Source organism: Trematomus bernacchii, unplaced genomic scaffold, assembly GCF_902827165.1.
Source record: "Trematomus bernacchii unplaced genomic scaffold, fTreBer1.1, whole genome shotgun sequence".
In the NCBI taxonomy this organism is placed as follows: domain Eukaryota; kingdom Metazoa; phylum Chordata; class Actinopteri; order Perciformes; family Nototheniidae; genus Trematomus; species Trematomus bernacchii.
The window spans coordinates 13836604-13863147 of record NW_022987689.1 but is presented as its reverse complement, the minus strand read 5'-3'; the positions used below and the strand labels follow the sequence as shown (position 1 = coordinate 13863147).

Here is a 26544-nt window from a genome sequence, read left to right as displayed (position 1 = left end):
ACCGTATTGTCATGGCTGTGGGAAAAAATATATGCGTCACAGTAAACATCTTCACTTAGCTGATTACACACATGTTGTTTTGTACAGGTTCTGCTTACAGGGAGTGAGAAAACATATCCATAACAAATGCAGCTGCAGCGGTTGTACAACAATTAACACAAAAACTGCCACGTAACCTTTAACCAGGACATACTGTTCACACACAAAATGAAGCCCAATTAAAGTTCAGCTGAGCCGAGGAGTGATTTGAATGGATGATGAGAGGATCACCTTCAGTGTGCTTAATTCACCTGCATATCAGAGTAATGGCTTAATCCATGTATTGATTCCTCTCCAGTTCATCCAGCACAGGCATTAATCAACTCTGAGGAGTCAATGATAGCACATGTGTGTGATAAAGTGCTAATTAACATGTGCTTTAACCCCTACTAGCAAATGCATTCTTGTGAAAAATTGCAGATGCTAAAATCCATATGGTCGCATTTATATTATATAGCACTTTTTCAGTCTGTGCAACCCATCAAAGCACTTTGACATACAAGTCAGCATTCACCCCATCACACACATTCATACAGCTCTACAAGGTGATTCCTACTCATGGAAACTAACATTCACACACAATGCCATTGGGAGCAATTTGGGGATGAGTATCCTGCCAAAGGACACATCAACATGTTGACTGCATGGGCTGGGAATCGAACTACCAACTTTCTGATTAGTGGACAACGGCTCTACCGCCTGATCCATAATCTCCCCTGTATTCTGAATTACAGAAGGTGTCGTGGATTAGAGGAAGACTGATGGAGCAGGGGGAGTTATCTAGAGTGCTGAATGGCCAGTAATGACACAAAGCGTGAACGGTGAGTGTGTGTGACTACAGTACATGATTGTGTCTGCTACGTGAATGTGTAAAAATGCTTGCATGTGTGAGTGTGAGGACTATTTGGCAGGGGGGGGGCATGTGGCCAGGCGATAAGAGGGATGAATGGCCCCGCCGAGCATCTAATGAAGTATTATTGACAGACTGAGGGAGGAAGCTCTGCGCCTCCTCTGCTGCCGATGCATTCATTCCCATTTTTCATCGGGCGTGCAGAGCGACTGGACTGAGGATAAAGGGATAAACAGAGGTGTGGAGGAGGCGCTTTCGATGAGCTGTCACCTAAAGGCGGGGGAATGTCAGCTCAGCAAAAGCGTGAAAAGGTTGCAAAGATTTGCGTCTCAATTATTACATTTGTTAGCATGTAGCGTTTGCTGAATATGCTTAATACAGAATGTCTACATGCATCAGGTGTGACATTTTTGGGTGTCTGCCTGCATATAAGAATGGGGGGTTATTGAAACAGTGTGTGAGGAAGTCACCAAGTGGTGCATAAGTAATGAAACACCTGAGATGGGTATACAGTATTGGAGGTGTGAGGGGAGTGCTGAGTTTCTCCTCCTGCTACAATAAATAAAACAACACTACGACTGAGGTTTCACCTGTCCCTGTAATCTAGAATTGGAACTGAAAAGTTATTTTCCTTTTTAAGAGAGCTGGAAATGTTCTTGAGAAGGTATGAAGCAACGACTAGTCTCCACAGTATCTTAACCTTTGAATAATATATGTATAGCTGTAAGGACTATTAGCATATTAAGCAAAAAGCTAATATCCCTCTCTGGAATTTACACCATTAGGCTACAGACAAAAGGGGCACCAGATTTAACAAGACTTAACTTACACAAGTTTTTACCTTTTAAAGACTTTTGTGGAGGCTATTTTTATATAACATTAGAAAGACTGATTCTTATTATTACATTATAAGCTTATTGTGCTAATTTATGTGGCTGTGACTTTGGACTAAATAGACGTCTTTAGCTTGCAATACTAATGTAGCAAGGTCAGGTGCAGACACTGGAAGAATAAAAAGAGTTATTCAAAAACAGGACATCACTCCGGCCTTGAGCTTTGGGTGAGCTCCGCTCCCACACATAGCAGCCTTATGAAGATTCCACTTTTTCTGTAGAAACGTTAGCGAAAACAAATTACGTATGATGGTGCCAGAGTAGGGAGGGACTTCCACAGGCCGGCCGAATGCTGATTGGAGGATCGTGTTGCCAAGAGACTTTTTTCAAAGTCTGTGCACCTACCAAAGAGAACCAAGTCTAACCCATGGTATCTCTTCAGCTAGTCTTGACCAATCATAAATGTACGGGCAACGCCCTGTGTAATGAAAATGTATGCATGCACGAGGTTCGAGGCTCTTTACGGACATGGTGGTTACAGATTACAGCTTTGCTGCCTGTAATTTCTATGACGTGACGGAGTCCTTGGCCAAGTGATATATATATTTTGCTCTCTCATAATAAATAGTTAAACTTAGAAGTCGTCTGTCTTTCCTGGAATTTTGAACACAACACTTTCTAACTTTCCATTGTGATATATTAGACTTAGAGCATGCCGCCTTTTTTTCCAACTACAAGTTATGCGGTTACTCAGCATTCGTTTTATTTTTAAAGTCTTCCGTTTATTTCAGCTCCATCTAGTAGTTTGAAAGAGAGTATATTATATTTGAAAAAACAATAATTATATAATAAAGATGGATACTTTGTGACCGTTTATGGATCAAATATTGCCACTCAAAATATCAATATAATACTAGGCTATGCTATATCAAATGCCCCTTAATTGTAGTGAACATCTTAGTTGATATTCTCGCTATGAGAAAGCTTGTTTTATCCATTTATTTATTTCATGGTTCTTTACTGTATTACGGTTGTATTTTGTGTTGAGGTTTATCATTCTTATATGTTGACATATAAGAAGCGTTTCTTCTTACAGCACAAGTAAGGAAACACTTCAAATGTGAAGGGTTTAAAAGAAAAAGTGTAGTTTGTCAAACTATTTGAGTCGTTAAATGTTTCTTTTCCATCTTATTCTGAGAAAAAGGAAAGAAGAACTGTCTTTTTGCTTGTGGCTGACACTTTACAGGTGCTATTTAGTACCCTCCTGCTCACTCTGATTCAAAGGTGCCATATTGTAAAAAGTGATGATTTTTAAAATAGGTGTAGGTGCTATATAAATACTGAGAAAGTATTTAAATGTCCAATCCACAGAGATATTTATAACAGACATATGAATATTCAGACAAAAAGTATGAGCCACATGTGTTTTCTGCACATTCAAACAAAAAATGCAAGTCCTCTGTCAACCTGAGCAGTCAACAAGCAAGCAACTCAACTAATCAACAAGACTAGTCCCTCCCTCCACGTCTCGCGCACAGCGGTGCAGACATCGGCAGTCACTTCAGACAGACAGGTAGCAGCACCTCCCACTTTACTGTCCCATGTTATGCCGGCTTTTCCTGGCTTGTTTGAAAGTGAGTGGTGATGAACAAATGACTGCCAGTGCCTCGAGTTTACAGCTAATTAGCCAAAAGACAAAAACAAGTATAGGCATTGAAGGTGAAAAGGATAAAACAAAAAACAAACAAAAAAACATATCACCTCACAACTTCCCCAGATAGTTACTTACGTCAAGTCAGTATTTTCCCCTGAAATGTTATGTTTAAATGCAGATTAGCTTCAAATCTATAGATGAATTCAGACATGCAGTAAAACGAACACCATTTATATATGTTTTTTTTAAGTTTTCTTTCCATTAGAGTGAAAGAAAACATGGAAGCAAAATAGACCAAAATAACAAAATGTACAAGTACATGAAAAAACGATATTTTTGCCTGTAATGTCCTTAAACAGTAACTTCATAATTTTGATTGTTGGCTGCACATTTAATAACTATTACTTTTACTAGTTTGTTGTCTGCTCTTGTGCGTAGTGAATACTAAAGAAGACCATTGTCTCTGTGTTAGCTGATTATTTTGTAGAATTCTGTTGAGTATTAAACAATTGCGTGAGTGTGAGGGTATTAAAATAAATTGGTCAGTAAGTCAGAGATGTGCAACTATATTTAACTTTTTGTTTTAAAACATTTTTTTATAAATGATTATGGGAAGTGCCCTTTTTCTCACTTGAGCACCCGCCCCCCAACATGTCTGTGCACGTCCCTGCTGTGATGTGTATCCCAAGTTTTGCGTCCGAAGCTCATTTTAGCACATCGCAATAAAAAAAATATGTATAGGCCACGCCCACATTTGTCATTCATTGCGGAACTTTAAATCTCAGTTCATACTCATCCCCAGAGTATGTCTAAAAAAAAATGTTTTCGTCCATCCGTTCTTGAGTTATACATTTGTGGTGTTTTTGGCGCCCCCTATTCCCCAAGACAGACTGAACCTATCCACCAAAATCTGTGATATTTGGATACAATGTTGATGAGTTATGAGCATTTCTTTCTAAGCCCTGCCTTTTTGCAAATATCCTGAGGACTGTCTAATGAGCTCCTCCTCTTGTTGTATTTGTTCCTCCATTGCTTTTAGCATCTCATTGGTGTAGCAACGTTCCTCGTTTGACTCATCTATTGTCTTCAGTAGCTCCTTCACCTGGAACTGGTTGCTCCACTGGTGCAATACTCCTCAGCTGTCTGTCCTTCTTTGAGCTGGTCACCATGAGTGAAGAGAACTGTAGCATATTCTTCAGAAAAGTATTCGCTTATTTTTGTCAAGACAGCCTGTTCTTCCTCTGTGAATTCCCTCACTTCAAGAACAATGAGAAACGCATGGGGCCCAGGAGCGCACTCTGTGATACACCTTATTATTTTTACATTACATTTCATTTAGCTGACGCTTTTATCCAAAGCGACTTACAATTACCAATTACGGGAACATTCTCCCTGGAGTAACTAAGGACTAAGTGCCTTACTCAAGGGCACACTTTCACCGGTCCTGGCATCCGTGCAACATTATACAACTTTTGAAGCGTCCTAAAGCCGTCAAAAACCTGTAGCAGAATAACAATAATTCCTAGGATAACAATAGGTTCCTCGCACTTCGTGCTAGGACGCCGTTGGGCCCTAGCGCTCTCGTGGTCGGGCCCTCATAACAATGAAAAACAATGTATAACTCTAATTTAAGAAGTTTCTGAGACAAAAAACAAATATTTTTATATGTTAATTGTCAAAAACGCGGGAGAAGATGTTAAGCACCTCCTCCACCCACGGCAAGACGTGAACATGTGACGATCTACCATGCTGGGAGACGTGAATATATCACGGTTGCGTCCCTTCAAACGTGACAGTTACACGGTATTGTTAACATGGCCCAACCAGTGGAGAAATACCCGGAAGTGCCTAGCAAATGGTCTACCGCGCCTATTGGTCGGTTTTTATTGTCAAAATTAGATGTTTTTAATTTATTTTTTAATCGTCACACTCGATTTTGCCGATTTTCTTGTTGCCCTAGCTGGTCGACACCTCTTTTAGCAGAAACAAAGGCTACATTAATGTATTAAATCGATGTTAATCCATGTGTGTGGAGGTGAGGATGTGGAATTAACGGACGTGACGTTGTGCGATTGCGTTGCCAGGCAACGCAATTTACAAACTCTTCAACTACAACCCTAATTATATTTTAAAACATTTTAGACAGCCTCACGAAATACTTTAATGTAAATTAAAATGTAAATGTGAAGGAATGTGTGTAATGTGGTGATTGACATTATTCACCCACGGATCTATGGGTTGAGGGTATTATTCCGCACGGACATTTTAGTTACTGTAACCGGACTCCTGTTGATGTGAAATCCGAAAACATTTTTAAAAAATAAAATAATACTTTATTCCGAGTTTGCTTGCTTTTCTCTTTGGAGGTCATCACATAACGGCATTGTAATACACGGTTTGGCTGCATTAAATATGACATATCTGCCGTAGTTCTGTATTTATAGAGCCCTGATGAGAAGACTTCTGGACAAACAGGAAGCACTGCCGCCAAAACTGAAAACGTGACGTGGATCATAAATATATCCGCAATTAAACAACATCTTACATTTATTTTCACACAATACGTCTCCTTGCAGTATCAATAATAATTCGGCTGACTTTTATATTTGATCCAATTGGTAGATAGGCTGTATTTACACCATAACGGTGCACAGCTGATAGAAAGGCACATCTAGTGGTTAAAGCACGTTATTGAATTTTATTATTTTATTATTTTTCACAAAAATGAAACCATCAATAGCAGAAACAGAATTAACTGTCATTAGTAAACCACCCAAAAAAAAAGATCATAAATGGTTTTGTTTTATAATATATATTTTAAGGATAATAATAGCAATGTAACACTGTCTATGACACTTACTGTATAACACTGATTTGAAAAACATACAGAAAAAACGAATTCACTGCCCTTAATAAAGTATTTAATACATTTCAGGTGTGCTGTTTTGTTTAGATCATTGACATCTGGAGCTCTTTTAATGTCCTTTTTGATTATTGTTACACCAGGTCTTGTCAAAACCTTTATTCCATATTCAATATCCATTGCTAAACAAAACAGCAATTCTACTCCACTACAATTCAGAGGTTAACCTGGTATTTTTACTCCACTACATTTATTTTAGTTACTTTGCAGATTCTGATTAATGATGTGAAATATAAACAACCCTTAAATCAGGCTTTAGTTACACCTGAGTAAAATTCAGGGAAAGGTGATTGTCAAGTGCCAACAATCAGGAGAGATATTTGATAGTTGCTGCTTGAGAAGACTAAACATTTATCTGCAGATCCCTATAAAGTATATTCATTACTCGTTATTCTCTACTAATAGTTCATTAAAGACTGTATATAATGGCTATTTTGCATATCCCTTTCAAGATTTCAAGATTTTCTAAGGATCATTGACATATCATATACACAACTAATTCAATAACGTGCTTTAACCACTAGGCGGTGCACACAGCCATAATAACTTTGTATTATTAGTGTAGGACACTTGTATATGTATAACATCTGAAGATGTGTAGTTTTATTCATGTTTTCACATAATTGTACAGGATATTGCTATATTATTTCACATGTTTTACTTATAATATCTGATTTGTAAAACATCACAGACAGAAAGGTATATCTGTCATTTAACAGTAAGCTATTGAAATTCTGAATCCATAGATGTGTCTCCCATCACCCAAATCCCCTGACTATTCTCTCAACTCAGTATTTACATTCTTATATTCAAAGAAAATCAGTAATATCTTTAAAAACGACAAGTCCTTTTATATCAGCTGTGCACCGTTATGGTGTATAACGTATTTTTTTTCGGATTTCACATCAACAGTAAGTCCGTTTAACTAAAATGTCCGTGCGGAACAATACCCCCAACCCATAGATCCGTGGGTGAATAATGTCAATCACCACATTACACACACCCCTTCACATTTACATTTGAATTTACATTAAAGTATTTCGTGAGGCCTTCTAAAATGTTTTAAAATATAATTAGGGTTGTAGTTGAAGAGTTTGTAAATTGGGTTGCCTGGCAACGCAATCGCACAACGTCACGTCCGTTAATTCCACATCCTCGCCTCCACACACATGGATTAACATCGATTTAATACATTAATGTAGCCTTTGTTTCTGCTAAAAGAGGTGTCGACCAGCTAGGGCAACAAGAAAATCGGCGAAATCAAGTGTGATGACTAAAAAATAAATTAAAAACATCTAATTTTGACAATAAAAACCGACCAATAGTTAGTTCTCCACTGGTTGGGCCATGTTAACAATACCGTGTAACTGTCACGTTTGAAGGGACGAAACCGTGACATATTCACGTCTCCCAGCATGGTAGATCGTCACATGTTCACGTCTTGCCGTGATACCGGGTTGCCTCCACCTGCAGCTGCTACTGTGCTGTTTCACCCCATCAATACGAACAGAATGAAGATAGCAAGCAGACCTGCAATGAACAGGACCTGGAGCAATTATTTCTTCCAGCTGGAGGCCGCCTCTGTTGCTCTGTGCTGCTTGATACCCTTCAACACCTCTGTTGCTCCCGCAACACCAAGTACTGTTTCTACTCCGACTGCTGCTACTGTTGTTGATGCTACTCCTACTCCTACTGCTGCTACTACTGCTGCTGCTGCTGCTGCTACTGCTGCTACTCCTAATACTGATGCTACTCCTAATACTGATGCTACTCCTAATACTGATGCTACTCCTTATTCTGCTACTCCTACTCTTGCTGCTCCTACTGCTGATACTCCTACTGCTGCTCCTACTGCTGCTGCTCCTGCTGCTACTCCTCCTGCTGCTCCTACTGCTGCTACTCCTGCTGCTCCTACTGCTGCTGCTCCTACTGCTGCTCCTACTGATGCTACTCCTACTGCTGCTACTCCTAATACTGATGCTACTCCTTCTGCTGCTGCTGCTGCTGCTACTCCGACTCCTGCTGCTCCTACTGCTGCTACTACTGCTGCTGCTGCTACTGCTGCTACTGCTGCTGCTGTTACTCCTACTGCTGCTACTCCTGCTGCTGCTCCTCCTGCTGCTGTTACTCCTGCTGCTGATGCTACCCCCCCCTGCTGCTCCTACTGCTGATGCTACTCCTGCTACTCATGCTGCTGCTACTAAAGTTTGAAGTTGTCCTGGCTCTGACAACCTTTTCTTCAACATGAGAACTTCTCCGACCATTGTTACTGGGCCAAAAAGAGCTCCTAGCAATACACCTGTTGCAATGCCTGCCAGTTTGATATTAAGCCTTTTAAATACTCTGTCGTTGACTAGCTCTCTGACGTCTTCTTGTGACATGTTTCCTGAGGACTGTCTAATGAGCTCCTCCTCTTGTTGTATTTGTTCCTCCATTGCTTTTAGCATCTCATTGGTGTAGCAACGTTCCTCGTTTGACTCTACCATCTCATCTATTGTCTTCAGTAGCTCCTTCACCTGGAACTGGTTGCTCCACTGGTGCAATACTCCTCAGCTGTCTGTCCTTCTTTGAGCTGGTCACCATGAGTGAAGAGAACTGTAGCATATTCTTCAGAAAAGTATTCGCTTATTTTTGTCAAGACAGCCTGTTCTTCCTCTGTGAATTCCCTCACTTCAAGCACAATGAGAAACGCATGGGGCCCAGGAGCGCACTCTGTGATACACCTTATTATTTTTACATTACATTTCATTTAGCTGACGCTTTTATCCAAAGCGACTTACAATTACCAATTACGGGAACATTCTCCCTGGAGTAACTAAGTGCCTTACTAAGGACTAAGTGCCTTACTCAAGGGCACACTAGCGCCGCCTACACACGGCGGCGTGTGTTGCCGCTTGGCGGTGGGCGTGTCTTGAGCTTGGGGAGTTTACGGGAGCAACGCGACCAACAACCAATCACATGAATCTCTGCTGTCAATTGCATAAAAGGTTTTACATGTCACACTTTATATGATGAACATTTATGACATTAATGTCTATGGTGCTATTTTACGCAACATTCCATGTAGTGATGTGTCGGTCGCGAACGAGCCGGCTCAAAGAGCCGGCTCTTTTAAGTGAACGACGGGAGCCGGCTCGCGCCCGCGAACGAGCCGTTTTTTTTTGTTATTTTGTTGTTGTTAAGTAATACAAGACAGAATGATATGATGATCTCCGCGCTACAGCTGCTCCGTGCATGCATGCAGTGACATGTAATATCCAAGGATTAGAGACTGTTGGATGCTGCTGTTTTGAGCATTGCAATACATTTATTTTTATTATGTTTTTTTATGATTAGAGACGGTTGGATGCTGCTGTACTGAGCATTGCAATATATTTATTTTCACTATGTTATTTATTTATGATTATCCTTGGGCTCGGCAAAGATTTGATGTCAGCTGTTGCTGTCTTTTTTTCTATAGTTAATACTGAAATAGAGCCCTGCTGTTTAGTCAGGGCCTTTTCTTTAAATATAATTTTAAAATGTCGATAGAGTAGCCCATTTTTTAAAATGTCTATGCTTAAGTTTTTATCTCAATCTCAATCTTTATTTATTTATATAGCACATTTAAAACAACCTTCAGTTGACCAAAGTGCTGTACAGGCAATACATATTAAATAACACAATGGGAGTACAATAATAAAACAATAATTAAAAACATGATAAAAAGCACAATAACTAGAAAAATATTTTTTAAAAAACACATACAAATGTAAAAATGTAATGTTCAACTAGTATTAAAAGCCAGTGCAAAGAGGTGAGTTTTTAGCTGAGATTTAAAAAGTTCAATAGACTCAGCAGTCCGGATATGTACTGGGAGGCTGTTCCACAGTCTAGGAGCTGCAACACTGAAAGCCCTGTCACCTCGGGTTTTGTTATAGGTGTTGCTATCTGCTTTGTGTAGCGTGGTTCGACAAGCAAGTCTGTGCATTCATTGGGTGGTATCAGAGAGATACAAGGGTCTGTAAATGCAATGAAAACAATTGGCCACAGCAAATAATTGATATTAAACATGTCATTTTTACTTTTGAATACTTCCGTACAAAGGATGTATTGAATAATTTAAGTGATATGTGTACACATATAAATCATTAGTCAAAACAAGGCTACATTTGATTGAATTATAAAAGGTATAATATGTGGTAAACTGAAGAGCCGTTTGGGAGCCGAAAGAGCCGGCTCTTCTTGGTGAGCCGAGCCAAATGATCCGGCTCACCAAGAAGAGCCGGAATTCCCATCACTAATTCCATGCTGGCTAAATACTGTCTATGCCTGCTAGCTGTCCATTCAAACGAAGTACACTGGATATAAACTCCCCAAACAGGCGAAAAACTACCAGTTTCACCCACTGTCTCTGCCACCTCCCTCCATGCCTGGCTCCTCCGGTTTGTATCCCGGTAGGTGAACAGGGACTGATCATAAAGCACCGGGTGATTCCCTACCGCTACGATTATTTTCTCCTCCATTTTTTGGCATATGAGGAAATGAACTGCGGTCTGGCTCTCCCAGCATACACGCGGTTTGATTGGCTAGCGCTTGTACTGGCAGATTTCCATACGCGGGATTTGATTGGCTGACGCCTCCGCCTCAGCTTCAAAAGTAGAACATTGCTCTACTTTTGCAGCGAGCACCGCGAGAAAAGCTACGCTTTGCTCCCACAATGCAGTTCGGCGAATCGTGACGTCACCCCATTCAAAGTGAATGGGCAGAAGCGTTGAAGCGTCAACTAAAGCATCCAACAGTGTTTGCTACAACACAACGCACGCCGCCGTGTGTAGGGCCCACCTCACTATCCATTAGACCACCACTATCCCACTTATTTCAGGCTTCAGCTCCTCCTCTGATGTATTTATGTTGAAAAAACCAACAACCAGAGTGTCGATCAGAGTGATGCGTCTTCCACTGATGGTTTTTGTTTCTGCTTGGCATTTACTTGTTCCAGATTTGGGAGAAGTGATTGCTTTGAAGAGTTCTTCTCCTTATATGATGTTAGCCACGCTGCTTGTCCCAACTCCAATTTTCCCCAAGATGACAATTCTCCTGTTTGAATCTGAAAGAGAATTTCTTCCATTAATAATACTAATTGCTCAATCATTATGATAAAATGGGAAAGTTGTTGCGTTATCATAATAAGAGAACCAAGGTTACCCACTATACAACACATATAAAACTAAATAGCTACAACGTCTGTATTATAAAATGTATTACTGAAGAAATAAAACTTGAAAGGAACTTAGCGGCCATGTTATCAGAAGCGAAGCAACAAAGGAAACAATGTGGATGTTTTCTATGCTACTAGTTAAAATTGCTATAATAATTTGTTTATTTTAGCACAACAATAAGTCCTTTGAATTATTTTTGTGGTATTGAAATAAATAACACTTCAAAATCAACAAAAAGTTTAGTTGCACAAATTACACTTAGTGCATTCTGCTCTCATCTCCTTCTCATTTAGTTAATTTTATTGGACAAAACACGTCAAAAATGTTGAAAGAACTTTGCAAAAATATTTGTTAAGAACATGCAAAAATACTGCAACTTTACTGCAATTATTACAAACAAGGTCTTGAACTCTGAAATTAAACATTTAGTTTTAAATGTTTCCTTTTATTCTTATGGAAAGAAAACTTCCAAAAGACACATATAAATGGTGGTTGTTTTACTACCCTTGTCATGAACGAGCTTAGAACCAAAGTGCAACATACGGGAGACCAGGGAAAGTCGGTGCAGCTTTATTATAAGTTGTTTCAACTGAACAGTTCTGGTACAAGACAAACCGGCAGACAGCAGGCATAGGGCTGGTCGGGGACAGGTGAGGGTTCCAGGAATAGGCAAGATGGGAGACACAGGTACAGGCAGGGTCAGGAAACAGGCGAGGCAGAATAATCCAGGGACAGGCAGGATCGGGAAACGGGCGAAGCAGGCTGGTCAGGGACAGGCAAGGTCGAAACCGGGAGAGCAATCTGGGAGGTAATACGGGAAAGACTTGCATGTTGCGAAGTACGATCTGGCACTGAGGTGAGAGTGAAGGGGGCCTAGTGGAGCTAGAGTGTGAGAGAGAAACAGGGTGTGACTACCAGGTGACTAACCCCTAGATTCCACCGGGTCCATCTGTGCCGCGTTCCGTCTGCGCCGCGGTTTTGGTCCGGCCTCCTCCGGTGTCATACCCTACCAGGCGTGTTTCAGAAGCATTTCAGAAGCATTTCAGAAGCGGAGCGTCTTGCCTGCCGGCTCGCAGTTTTTGTTGATTTGGGCATATTTCCTGGACAGGCTACTTTGTACAGACAAAGTATATTCCAGTTATAAACAACATGAATCAAAGATGTGTTGCTGTATTTTAGTGGTAAAAAAATGCATTCATCATCATAATTATTCTATATATATAATTTACACAGTGCCTGTAAACCGGAGGAGAACGCTGGCATTTCTCCTCCTACTTGAAAGACTACGGAGGGATAGGGCCTGCAAAATTAGTTTGTGTGTGTGTATATATATATAGGCCTATATATATGCTATATATGCTATATATGCTCTGAACGTTCCACTTCCAGCCTGCCCGACCTTACGTTACGGCTGCGCCGCGACAAAAATAGGATTCGATCCTAATTTTAGAGGAGCCCTGCGCCGAGCCGCTTCTGGGCCGCTTCTGGGCCGCTTCTGGGACACTTCTGAGCCGTAACGCGCCGCGTGTGGTGGAATAGCACCCATTGACTAGAGTGGCCGCGATTGCCGCGATTGCCGCGATTGCTGCGATCGCCGCGATCGCCGTGAGCACCGCGGCGCAGCCGTAACGCGCCCGTAACGTGCCCGTAACGCGCCCGTAACGCGCCCGTAACGCGCCGCAGACGGACCCGGTGGAATCTAGGGGTCAGGTGACTGAGAAATACTAATGCAGAAAATAGGTGAGTGAGGGAGCAGACTGTGACAACCCTGTCTGAATTCATCTATAGATTTAAAGCTAATCTGCATTTAAACATAACATTTCAGGGGAAAATACTGACTTGACGTAAGTAACTATCTGGGGAAGTTGTGAGGTGAGAGGTTATTTTTGTATCCTTTTCACCTGCAATGCCTTGGTAAATGCATGCAAATGTGCGCATTTTAATTAGGCCTATTTAACGCCTATTTGCATATCAATGTTCCGATTGTGATGACGTTATTAGATACACATTTTACTGTACTCACCTGTAGCGTCTCCCCTGCCCATGATAAATTGCCTTAGCTAAACCTTGAGCTAACTTATCCATTAGCTAGTAGCCTACCTTAGTTAACTATATTTGTTTTTGTCTTTTGGCTAATTAGCTGTAAACTCGAGGGACTGGCAGTTTATGGCGCTTTTCCACTACAGGTTTTAGTGCGGCTCAGCTCGGCTCGGTTCACCTTTGCTCGGTTCGGCTCACTTTAAGTTGCGTTTCCACTACAGTTAGTAACGAGGGTAGTAAGCGTCTTTGAGTTTCCTGAAAAGCGCTATACAAGTCTCATGTATTATTATTATTATTAGTAGTAATTATAGAAACGACGCAGTGTAGGCGGGGCGATCGGCTGTTCACTTCCATGTTTTCCTACTGGAACCACTCCGGTCGTTGTGGTCCTTGACGGCTCTATAATCACTCATCATTTTTTTTCTCTACACTGCTGGAAAGTCCTCGTGAAGCCGTGTGCGGCCAACAGCTCCCGCTGTATTTTTTCATCCGCAACGCCATTTCTTTATGGATTTGTTTTTTTAATTAAAAATACTTTGTTGAAATTAGAAATACTTACTGACGGTAGCTCATCTGTTTTAAAAATTGTGCTTATGCAACTGTTATGGGTCCCCGATATGAGGACCACAGTACCAGTAATAATACCTGTATTGTGCAGGTGAAACAGAAGTAAAGAGGACACGTTGTGTTCAGTTTCCTTCCAGATCACTTCTGAGGTTGTTTTATTACACAAAATCATATAAACATATTAATTATCTTATGCATTTCAGTTTCCAGTTACATTCCTCAATAAACCATTCACATACATTCACCCTATATGTTACTCTTTTATGTGATAAACACATATTTCAAATTGAATTTCACAATCAATAAAATATATATAATATAAAATAAAATCTGTTGTACCTTAAATACATTTATATACTGTATTAACCTGTATTAAATACTACTCTTCCTTTTTACTTTCACTTAAAAGTAGTATTTCATGACCCCTTTAACTGTCATGTTGACTATTAACCTTCTGCCATTAATGGCAGCTCACTAAAATGCATTACAGAAACTTAAGTGTAACAAACAACCTTACTGTTTTACCAACAGTAACTAACTTATAACCCTTACAAAGTACATATTTATTACCAACTCACAATCACTATACATATATGTAATTACTCAGTGTGCGGGAGCCTTCAGACATACTGACAAACTTATATCCTTACTGCGTCAGACTACGTTGTCCCCAAAATGGCGCCGTACCGGAGAAGCTAGGCTAATACACACACACTATTTAACGGCTTTACACATGTAAACAACGCTACAAACTCTTTAACGGTTAGCGGGCCGTCACATATTATCTACGCAAACCTTATGGGGGATTCATTGTGATTCATGCACAGTTTACCAACCTGTATTGTGCAGGTGAAACAGAAGTAATGAGGACACGTTGGGTGTTTCTCAATCTCGAGTAAAGCTGCTGCAGAGCCACTATTTCAAGCATACTACGTCATCGAGTGTTGCCGAAAGACTGTTCCAATGTCCAGCATACTTGGAATTCTACCGAGCCCGGCTTACTTCGTTTGGAGAAATTTCGAGGCTGCATATGTGTAGACTCTGCGGTCTTAAAATCCCCACAATGCTTTGCGCACGGACCAATTTCCCCAAATCTGTGGCGGAAAATGTAAGGCCTCTCATATGACGCACACCTGCACACTTGGTAGCCTGTTCCACTCTTCGTTTTCCGAATGCCAGGAAGTATTCTTGCCTCGCTTCTGAAGCAAGTGACTCGGAAGACATGTACACGTACTCATGATTGAGAAACACCCGTTGTGTTCAGTTTCCTTCCAGATCACTTCTGAGGAAACACCGGAAACATCCGTCACTTTAATTGGTACCCCAGAACCATTGAATCGAACACAAACGTTCCGCCTCACTACTCACTGCATCTATCGACCCCGTTAGTGAAATAAAATAAACAAATGTACGAAAATAAATGCATATTATAGCTCTCAATAATAAAACGTATCACATTATTGTGGTCACACATCCCAGGGGTGCCACACAACGCTGGGTGTTATGAATGACACAAACGCACAACACCAGAACCAGGTCAGGATTAACAAAGTATTTAATGAAAGGCAAAAACACAAAACGCTCACTTGGAGGATCAAAACTGAGAAACTATAAGATCAAAACGCTAAAGAAAACATTTGGACAATCAAAAATGTAACACAAGGAGTCTATCAAAATATACTTAACAAGGTCAAGGGATGGCTGGCAGATTTGGTTAGACAAGACGAACTGGCACAGGACAAGGGGAGACGCAGACTATATACTGTAATATGTCTTCTTTAATCTCTCTCTTTCTCTCACTTGTTCACTAATCTGCAAAGCTTTTGCAATCGTTCTCTTCAATCAGTCTTTTAATTTCTTCTGCACCAATTACTTTAATTGTAAGAGAAACAATAAAGATGCATTTCAGTAACCTGATGCGCCAGATGGTTTGTTTACACATAACCATCTCTAAACGCATAATTGGAAACAGTTTCTAAAAGGGAAGGCACTTTGAAAAAATACTCGGCAGGTGATTAGATGAACCATCTGCAAAACCAAACTCTTGCCAAAGCCAGCTGGGATAAACACGAAAAACATATTTTCAATCTGGGAAGGCCTTCAGTATGTTTTTTGGTACATTAGGCCGAGCGACAACACAGACACATTACTCGAACTTGAAGACTTAAAAATCCAGCTTCAGTGCAAAGAAATTATGTTCACTTCTGTCCTTTTCAAGCCCCTTCTCTTTTAGTTGTTCTATTAGTCACTCTTACATCATATAATCAACCACTCAGGGTTACAAAGCAAATGAATGTATTGGATCACCCTGCAACCACCTCCATGCTTCTCTAACCCTCAAATAATTCATTCAATATGCCGAGTTTCCTCAATAGAGATTTTCTACAGGTGCTTTAGAGACACAGAAAGTTATTGAGCATGAACTCAATCAGCAAAATTAATCATATTGAATGGACCGGAAAAACATGCAGAACAGTAAAGAGGAAAAACAGAACTCAAATTCTGCTTACATACTTGCTATACATCATTATGATCTCTTCTTCAATGCAATGTTCCACAAAAGACAATAAATACATGAGTTTAGAACTTAAACGTCCCCTATTATACTGTTTTTCATCAATATATTATAGGTCTCAGATATATACAAAACATGTCTCTGAAGTGTTTGGCTCGAAATACCAAACAGATCATTGCAGCATCCCATAAACCCCTCTGTTTCAGGCCTGTTTAAAAAGTGCTGATTCTCTGTCTTTTACTTTAGATGACAATAAGGAGCCACTCCCAACGCCCCTCTGCGAGATATTTGGTTAAAAAGAACACAATGGTGGAGATTCAGGTGATAAGGTTGGCGGGTGTTACCTTGGTTGGTTATCGGCTAATGGTTACACAAGCCAAAAAATCGTTATGACATCATAAAGTGATCAAAAATCTGATCAGCTCATTTTCAGACAGGTTTTTATATAAATGGATCAGGACAAAAACTGAGCGAATCTTTTTGCCTGAAACTTTCAGAATCTCTTTACACAGAGGGGACACATGTTTATGTATAAAAGACATGAAAAAGTGGATTTTGCATTATAGGTCCCCTTTAAGATCCATTTACTAGTTAATTTGAGAATCATTAACATTATCTTATAGCAGGTGGGAAGTTATATGTAAGCTTACAGAGTGCAAGACTTTGACAAAAGTCAACATCCTGAATCCCAATTATGTTTCTGCTTAAAGGGGACCTATCATGCAAAATGCACTTTTATACGTCTTTTATACATGAATATGTGTCCCCGGTGTTCCAGGGAACTCACCAAGTGTCAGAAAACACAACCCTCTCTCTTTTCCTCCATACCCAAATCTCTAAAAACGGGGCTGCAACGGATCTGATAAAAACTGATCCAGATTTGAACACTTTACTGACGTCAGGACGGAGAAGCTGACCTATCAGGGGAATGAGAGGTTGCCGTGGCATGGCAACAGCATGGTAACACGACGCTCGTAACTCGGCCCCCTCCTTTGCAGGGGGGCGTGGTCAGCTGCAGCGCATGCAAAGACAGGGTGGAGGAGAGCAAAATAGAGCGAAATGAGGCATGGCTAAAATGCATGATCTGTTTGGTATTTTGAAAAAGAAAACGTATAAATATACCTTATATAGGTATGGCCCTACAATATATTATTCAAATATAGCATGATAGGTGCACTTTAAGCAACAAAAGCACTTTGGTTCAGTTAAGCGAAATAAGGCATTTCAGTTCAATTTAAGATAAGATAACATATACTTTATTGATCCCAAATCAGGAAAATGTTGTATCATGTTTAAAATGATTATGAACTGTTTCAATACTTAACCAAAAAGGCTATATTTCCTGTATCAAGTGCTGTTAGGGCCTTACAGTTCTATCTTCTAACTGCTACCATTTTATTATAAGAAAACAACTTGACATAAGAAATTAAAGACAGAGTGGAATTTGACACAAAATACAATAAATATTAGGCAGCCCTAAGAAACCATTCCACAATAAGTAACTTCATTTATGACACAATCCTCAATTATGGGTGTCTATAAGCAATACAAGAAATATTGGTTGATATTGTATACTTACCATTAATTAAGGGGTACATCAAAGTCAATTAGGAACAAGGGGAAATGTTTTTACAAGTCTTATTTGTAGCAAAACTGTGTTTCCTTGACCTTTTCTTTCATTTTGAGGATGGTAGGGGGGCTGAGACGTCATCAATCAATCCTTAGTTAATAGATGTCTATAAACATTCTTCAAATTATCCCGGAATGACAAATGGGTCCTGCCGGAAAAACTAAAGCAAGCAGCAGGGAAGTCATATTTTAGAAATTTGACAGAAAAAGGAATTAAATAAGACATTATTCACTGGCTGAACAGTTAAGTGAAAGAAAATAGTTATTTTTCGAAAAACAGTGCTCTGACTCACAATCATAATTACTCATGATGTGAAACACTCAACTCTGGATGCAATTAAAATACAATAAAACAGAGGGGAGCATCATGGTTCGACTGATGTTATTGTAGAACTTTCATTGCTTTGACAAAACCAAATTAAGGATTCATGTTGAGAGGAGCATTTTCAAATGTGTGTGGATATTAATTGTTTTTCCTTGCTGGAAAATGTGATTAAGGAGTGGTAGAGAACACCAAAGTCTCCTAAAGGGATTCAGACACCTGCTCTGGGGAGCTGTTTCTAAGTGATGTACAAGCTGCAAGAATGTGTTCACTTATTCACAAGTCAATCATACAGAAAGAGTAATGACGGCAAATAATTTATTTTCAACTGAACGATGGTTAATGTGATTTTTCATTCAAAAATGGCAGAAAATGCTGTTCAGCCTCTCAAACATGGCTATTTCCTGCGTTACTCTGTTGTATGTATATCAATATCTTTGGGTTTTGGGCTGACAAAACAAGACATTTAAAGACATCACCTTGGCATTGGATATTTTTCCTTATTTTCTGACATTTTTAATGCCAAAACATAAATCTAGAAAATAACCAGTTCAATATTCGATAATGCAATTGATCGTTTCAGCCATAGTGTTACTCACCATTCCCATTCCAAAGCCAAACCGCAGTTAATCGATTACATATTACAGAATACCGCAGGAAATAGCCATGTTTGAGAGGCTGAAACAGCATTTTCAGCCATTTCTGAATGGAAAATCACTTCAACGATCATGCAGTGTTGGCGCCGAAAGGGTATAATTAATGTTCTGTGTATGTTTTTCTCACAGCTGCTGTTTTGCCTTTTGTTCCCTGTTCTGCTTGTTTATTCCACTCCTTAGTTTTGGCTCTTTTACTGTCGCCCTTTGTTTTCCCACACTTTTTATTTTGTACTTCTAGTGAGTCTGTTCAAACCAGATGGGTTTCTTTCTATTTTAATTCCAAATCCCTTTCCGCATTGTTTGCTACTGTGTGTTTTGTCTCTTTTTTATGTTTGGAGAAGCTATTTATTTGGTAAGCCTCCTCAGCCGTAGGTTATCTCACTGCACGCTGTAGTTAAAGAGCGACGGGAACTTTTACATCTGTTTGCCGTCGGGTCGGTTCCTGTTTGTGCACCCATGGTGAGTATATTGAGGCGCCCCCAGAACAATACAGTCTAACAATAAATCCTTTTGTACATGGGAGATCTTTGTTTAAGCTCTGTTTACACTTTTAATTAGATCATGACTTGATTTTATGTATACATTATTTCAACCCATCCTGCAAAAACAGCATGATAATTTCCAACAGAGCTAGAAATTCAAAGTAAATTCATCAAATGTATAAAATGAAATGTGTATAATGAAAAACAGAAACGAGAAGTGATAAGAGATTTATGTTCTGAAGCATATAAAAAAATAGACATTGAAACGGACTGTGTGAAAACTCTGTTGGTAACAATCCCTCCGTACAACATCCAAGACTTTGATTTCCTTCTCGGTGAAATTAGAAAAGATGAGGTGATCCAGGCGGTAAAGAGCTTAATGTTGGTAAAAGCCCCGGTCCTGATGGCCTGCCCACTGAGTTTAATCAACTATTATCTAATGATGTTTTAAACTTACTGACCTCTATGTTTAATGAAGGTCTCAGCAGTGGTTGTTCAGATGTAGCACTCCAGATAGGACTCCACCCAGCGGATTCCAACCAAAAACCCAGCGGATCCCAGTGGCTGGGGGCGTTGCCAAATTGCTAGAGGGCGTTGCCAAATTTCCCCATTTGTTCAATTACAGGATTTAACCATGAGATGGCGCTTCATTCACAAATACACAAAGACAACTGGGAGAACTTAGGTCTTCAGTTTGTTTGCAATGTTTGCAGCTCTGCAGTTGTGTTTGCTGAAGAGCATTTAATCACTTATTTGTTATGGTTTTCACAGGCTATAACGAAAAAACATCAATATTTTAGATCAAATAAAGTATATCTAATCTTATTATCTTAATTGTAGTTCAATAATATACAGTCTTTATATATTAAATAATCATAATAATAATGTAAATGTTTACACTTATTTATTTGTTATGCTCATACTTTTACCTTTACAATAGTTTGCTTTAATGTGCAGTATATTTTTTGTAATATTGTTGTGGTGTACACAGTACAGTAGATCGAAGTAAATCAACTCATACATTATCACGTATTATACAGTAATGTGTTGTATTATTAAGTAATATCATTATAGCACATTAACATTAACCCCATTATAGCAGATGCCACATTGAATGGATGAACACATTTATGCATCAATAATTACAACGGAGTATTTCTAAATATAAGTTGTACAAATTATATGTATTTAATACTAATAACATAATGATTAATTTTACTTTCAGATGATAATACTTTTCACTTGGGCTATTGACAATTTTGAATGCAGGACATTTGCTTCAAACACATCTTTTTACCTAGGTAAATAATCTGAATACTTCTTCCACCTCTGATTTTAACCTGTCACTGTTTTTAAAACTTTAATTAAGACCCTTGCCACACGAGGACGAAAACGGTCGTATCTGGTACAGTTCTCTATCAGATAGACGGCTCGGCCACACGAGGCCGACACGGAAACGCAGAAAACGATAACGATAACGGGTCCCTAGGTGGGTAGATCTGCAAACGAAACGCTCTGGGGGGGCAAACGGCTCTGTGTTTACGCCTATACGATCATGTCCTGATAACGATGACGCAATAGCCCCGCCTCTCCGCACCTCTCCTGCTCAGAGATCAGCTGCTGGGCTCTCAGAAGAGGGGGAGGAAAAGAGAGGCTCCGTTTTTTATTATTATATTATTATATAGAGTCGTTATTCATTTGTTTTAAAGCTCAATAAATAACAAAGAAGACCTTTGACCGGCACTTTTCAAATTTTGTCCGGAAGATTTAAACTTTAACGGACATGTTGACCGGCGAAGAAAAATCTAACTGAAACTCTGCCACACGGTCCCCTCGTCCCTTGGAAGAGGCGGAGAGGTGGGTGTTTTTCATCTGCTGGTGGACTACTGGAGAGATTTACAGCAGGAGCAAACGCTTGCCTCGGGGAGGGAGAAAAAGAGCCAGAGCGTCCACAGCGGAGAATAAACAGAAGGGCAACCATGGCAACCATGCGCGGGAAGTCTTCTTCGCTGCTTTTGTGGCAGGATACAGCGCCACTTACAGGCCTGGCATATGTACTACAGCGTCTCCAGCGCTTTCGAGCGGTCTCGTGTGAACGGACACGTTTCTGGTGCCTGTTGCGTGTGGACGGAATACTTTTTTGATAACGATTGCGGTCCATTATCGTTTTCGTCCTCGTGTGGCAAGGGCATAAATGTTTGATATTTCCAGAGACCCTTTCAGACCGGCAATGCTGCCCTGCATGTAATTCCGATCGGAATGTGACAATAGTCAGATGTTTCCCATCCACCTTGGGAGACTTTCTCCACACATTCCGATGGGCAATTCGTTTTAACCTGTTACGCCCCGCCCCCCCCGGTACCGGGCGGATAAATGCGTCATTTGCAAGAAACAACGTCTAAGGAATCTTAATATTTAATAAACTATGAATGTTTTATATCCATGTAACGGGAAGAAACTCAGCTAACTGATCTTTTTAATTTTTTTTCTCCAAAAAAATCCCACAATGCTAACACTCTGATAAAAGCCTCTGAATTATCCACGAGTGAAAAAATGTAACCCATCTCTGCACCTAAACTCACTCATAACTCCCTTATTACTTATCCTAGATGCACAGCCAACCCCTCGTTTTGCATCAGCTGGAGACACAGAATCTGGGGGTGCCCACCTCAACACTCAGTGATAAACATTTGCGAAGCTATAAACGAAAGCGTACATCATAACATGTGGAGCTCGGTAGCTAGAAACGCTAACATGGCTTACCTTGGTCAAAACTGGTCTTCAATGGCATTAAAACGATAAAAAAACGATGCTGCAGTTAATCCATAGGTTAATCCAATGTGTCTGTGTCCTCTTTGAAATGATTTCTGATAATCCATAAGCAATAAAACTGCTTTTTCGTTTCCAAATGTCAGAGCTAGAGATAGGTCCACTCTGCTGCAAAATTACATGCGCGCAGCCCCCACATTTTCTCTTCACAACGTGTATGTGTGGGGGCCTCCCCCTTCGATTCTATTGGCTCTAACGGTCAGAAAGAGGTGTCAACCATCAAAATCAACCAAGGGGGGCCAGAGATATGGAAAAAAAAACATTTTCACCCAAATCACCTCAGAGGTGGGGTGGTTTTGGCTAAACCTCTCTAAAAAGGTCAAATGTCACTTGTTTTGCATCAATCTTGATACAGGGTACTTATTATATGTTGTACTTTGGATTCCTAAAGCTTTTAGTCTACTAACCCATCATCCAAGGGTAGTTTTCACTATCTGTAAAAAAGAATATTTGGACGGACACTATAATCTACAGTTTTTTACTATGTAAAATCTGAATTTTCTTTAAAATAAAAAAGATCTATATTGATTGTGACACTTCCACATCCAACTCACAGATGTAACCTTGCTTTGATAAAATAAATTATTCATATAACCCTTTTAGAAGTTAAGTTGTAGTCATTTGTTTTGGGCATGTCATTTTCGAGCCTGAAACATGAAAAACAGCCTTGGTGCTTAACAGGTTAAACAAAGAGTCCGTAACATAGGCTACTACAGTATCTCTTGTTAACAGAGGGGGGTTTCAGGGTTAATGAATAGTGGAAAATATGCAACTAGAAAGACTACAAATCCCAGAATCCCGGCTGGCTCTTACGGAATCGACTAACTCCCCTTTTGTGTATGTACAGCTCTCAACATGCCCAGACTTGTAGTGATTTTCACCTCGTTAAATACTTTTCACCTCATTCTGAAAGAAAGAAGTGGAATGTGCTAACGTGACGGCCGTCTTGGTGTGTGGTGCGAGACAGGAGATGTAGTTCATTGAGCGGTTTCACACAAAAAAAAGTGTTACTTCACAGTTTTACGACACATTTTTTTTTAGTTTACTTGCAAAATGATCTTTTAAATTGACAAACATCATGTGTAATTCGTGGCACAATTCAAACGGGATCGAAAGATAATCTTTCTCTCCCCATTGACTTCAATGCATAATCTTTCCGAAATAAGGTCCCATGGAGCTCCCCCGGAAAGGGAGGGACTTCGCCTCTCTATTGCTTTCAACCCACCAGCTTTTATGGAGAAAATAAGTTATATAATAATCAACCAGAGGCATGTTTCTCACTGATTTATGCATAGAAACAACAGGCTACTGTGTGTGTGAGGAATCAGCTGTTTATTTCATATGAGTTTCATTGTGGCAGCGTCCATCACTGCTCTCCCTGGTTGCAATACACAAAGACAGCTAACTGTAAGCTTGTCACTCAGGTGCTTGCCCCACGGGAACGCATACGGCAAAACGCATAGGATTATTGCAATCGCAATCGCAAAAAAGCCTCCGTCCACACGCAATATACACCGGATAGTGTCTGTTCACACGAGACAGCTCCGTTTAGCTCCAACCGCTGGAAAAATCTGCAGTACATATGCCGAGCCTGTACGTGGCGCTGTAACTTCCTCCACAAAAAGCAGCGAAGAAGCATGGTTGTCATGGCTGCCCTTCTGTTTATTCTCCGCGGTGGGGGCCGAGGGAACCGGGCAGAGTTTTTCGCCGGTCAACGTGTGTTAAAGTTTAAATCTTCCAGACAAAATTATAAAAGTGCCGGTCAAAGGTCTTCTTTGTTATTTATTAAGCTTTAAAACAAATGAATAACGACTATATATAATAATAAAATACACGGAGCCTGTCCTCTCTTTTTCCTCTCTTCTGACAGTGTCAGTGTCTGTCTCATGCAGCAGCTGATCCAGTAATGAGTGACCCGGCCGACAGTAAAAAATAAACATATTTATAACTAGTTTAGGTAGTTTGAGAGGTAGGCTAATTAAAATAGCTAAGGATGATGATCTGACTTGAAGTGTGTGTTTTGCTCCTCCCGCTGCATCACAGCGGGAGGAGCTGCGTGTCTCCGTCCTGTCAGATTAGACTTCACTCGCGTTTATGTCCATATCGAGATAAAGATAAATAATCTGAATTCAGTGTGCAGGTTACTTTTGCGGGGGTGAGCAGCAGAGGTGGGGGGAGGCAGGGCTATTGCGTCATCATTATCACAAAATGATCGTATAGAGGCGATCACACGGAGCCGTATGACCCCACAGAGCGCTCCGTTCCCAGATCTATCCACCTTTGGACCCGTTATCGTTTGCGGGGTCCGTTTCTATCGTTTAGTTACGGCCTCGTGTGGCAAAAAGGGCTATACGCAAGAGAAATATGCGGATACAACCCGTTTTCGTCCTCGTGGGGCACCAGCCTCAGAGGGGGGTGGGGGCCATGGCTGATGGGCCATTAGGTGTGTAAACACACAGCTGATCACCTGAGAGCTGCCGTTTCATTCTGACTATTTAAAAAAAGAAACGGTCTGATTTTAACATTGCACAACAATTAACTCAATGTGTGATTGTTATAGCAGTAATATTAAACACTAATAATATAGTAAACTATTAACAATAGTATAATATTATAGCCCGTTTGCCCATGGTGAGATGACGAGGCTTCATTAAAAATAAACCTATTTTTAGTGAATTACTGAGTTTGGGCAAGTTAATAAAGTTTTAATGAAGTTGACTACTGTTACGACCCTGTTAGGTCATTTGTGTGTATATTTTCCCTCCTTCTGTGTCTGTGAGTGAGTGTGTGTGTGAGTGAGCAAGCAGGTGGTGCCCGTTAGCTGATTAGCTACCCTCGTCAGGCTGATTGGTCCACCTGAGGAGACGGGAGCATTTTAAGCTGCAGCCGTGCAGTTCCTCGGAGCTCTCTCTGACTCAACTTCTCCTACTCCCAACTCTGCGCGTGTTGAGATCTTTGTCCTGTTGTGCTGTGTACTTACATTTTACCATATACCGGTCCTTCTCTTCTGCTGTGAGACTGTGGAAGAAAAGCTGTTAAACCTGTCTTTGTAGACACAAGTTATTTTTCTCAGGAGTGCAAAACCCTTTTTCTTTTGGATTATTCCTTTTCTCCTGTTTTACGTTAGAGTAGGTAAGAAGCCTGTATATCTATTTTTCTCATTCATTAGGTAAGATTTTGTGTTAAAGGTTAGTTCGTTTTGTGGTTTTGTTACTCCTGTTTGTTACATTTGTAATCAGACTTTCAGTATGTTTTTTTGTGAAAGTATTTTTGGATTCTGATTTGGTAAATTAAATTTACCAAACGACATTCTCTGTCTCAGCGTCCTTGTTCTTGAGAGTGGGAAAAGTGGGGAGAGAGCAAACTTTGTGCTGCGCCTAGGTTCCCCTAGGCCTGGGCGTAACACTATAGTATATTCATATTTGTCAGTGCTTTCATGTCAATTCGGCGAACATAAACATAAATGATCGTGGTGAAGATGATGATTAAATTAGGATTAAAAATCGGCAGTGAGAGCCGTGAGCACTGCATTTCCTTCCGTCGGATGTGATATAAAAACAAACCGATTATTTTTGTATTTGTAAACTCACTCACCTGTTGAACCCCATCCGCCCGCCGGCGGGGGGAAAAACGCATCTTCTGCAGGAAACAGCGTCTGAGGGCTTCTTATTATTGAATAAACTATGAATGTTTCATATCCATGTAACGGGAAGAAACTCCGCTAACTGATGATGTGAACCATTTTTAGCAAAAAAAGACACAAGACTAACGCTGAGCCTCTGAATTAGCCCTGAGCGAACAAATCTTAACGCCGTTAGCACAGAACTCTAGCTATACCGATCGATATACTTATTGGATCTGCACAAACAAGCTTAGCTAACATACTGAGATTCCACAGATTATAGAAATATAAGTATCATCACTGAGCGATCAGAACTCGTGACAGGGGAAGCAAATACAGACAACACACGACGTAGCTTTAGGTAGCAAAACACGGAGATATG

General features: G+C 40.2%; 1 pseudogene; it reads right to left on the bottom strand.

The window, feature by feature from the left end:
• Nucleotides 1–8485: 8485 nt before the first annotated feature.
• The window catches only part of LOC117488624, a 59220-nt pseudogene continuing 41161 nt past the window's right edge, over nt 8486–26544 (bottom strand).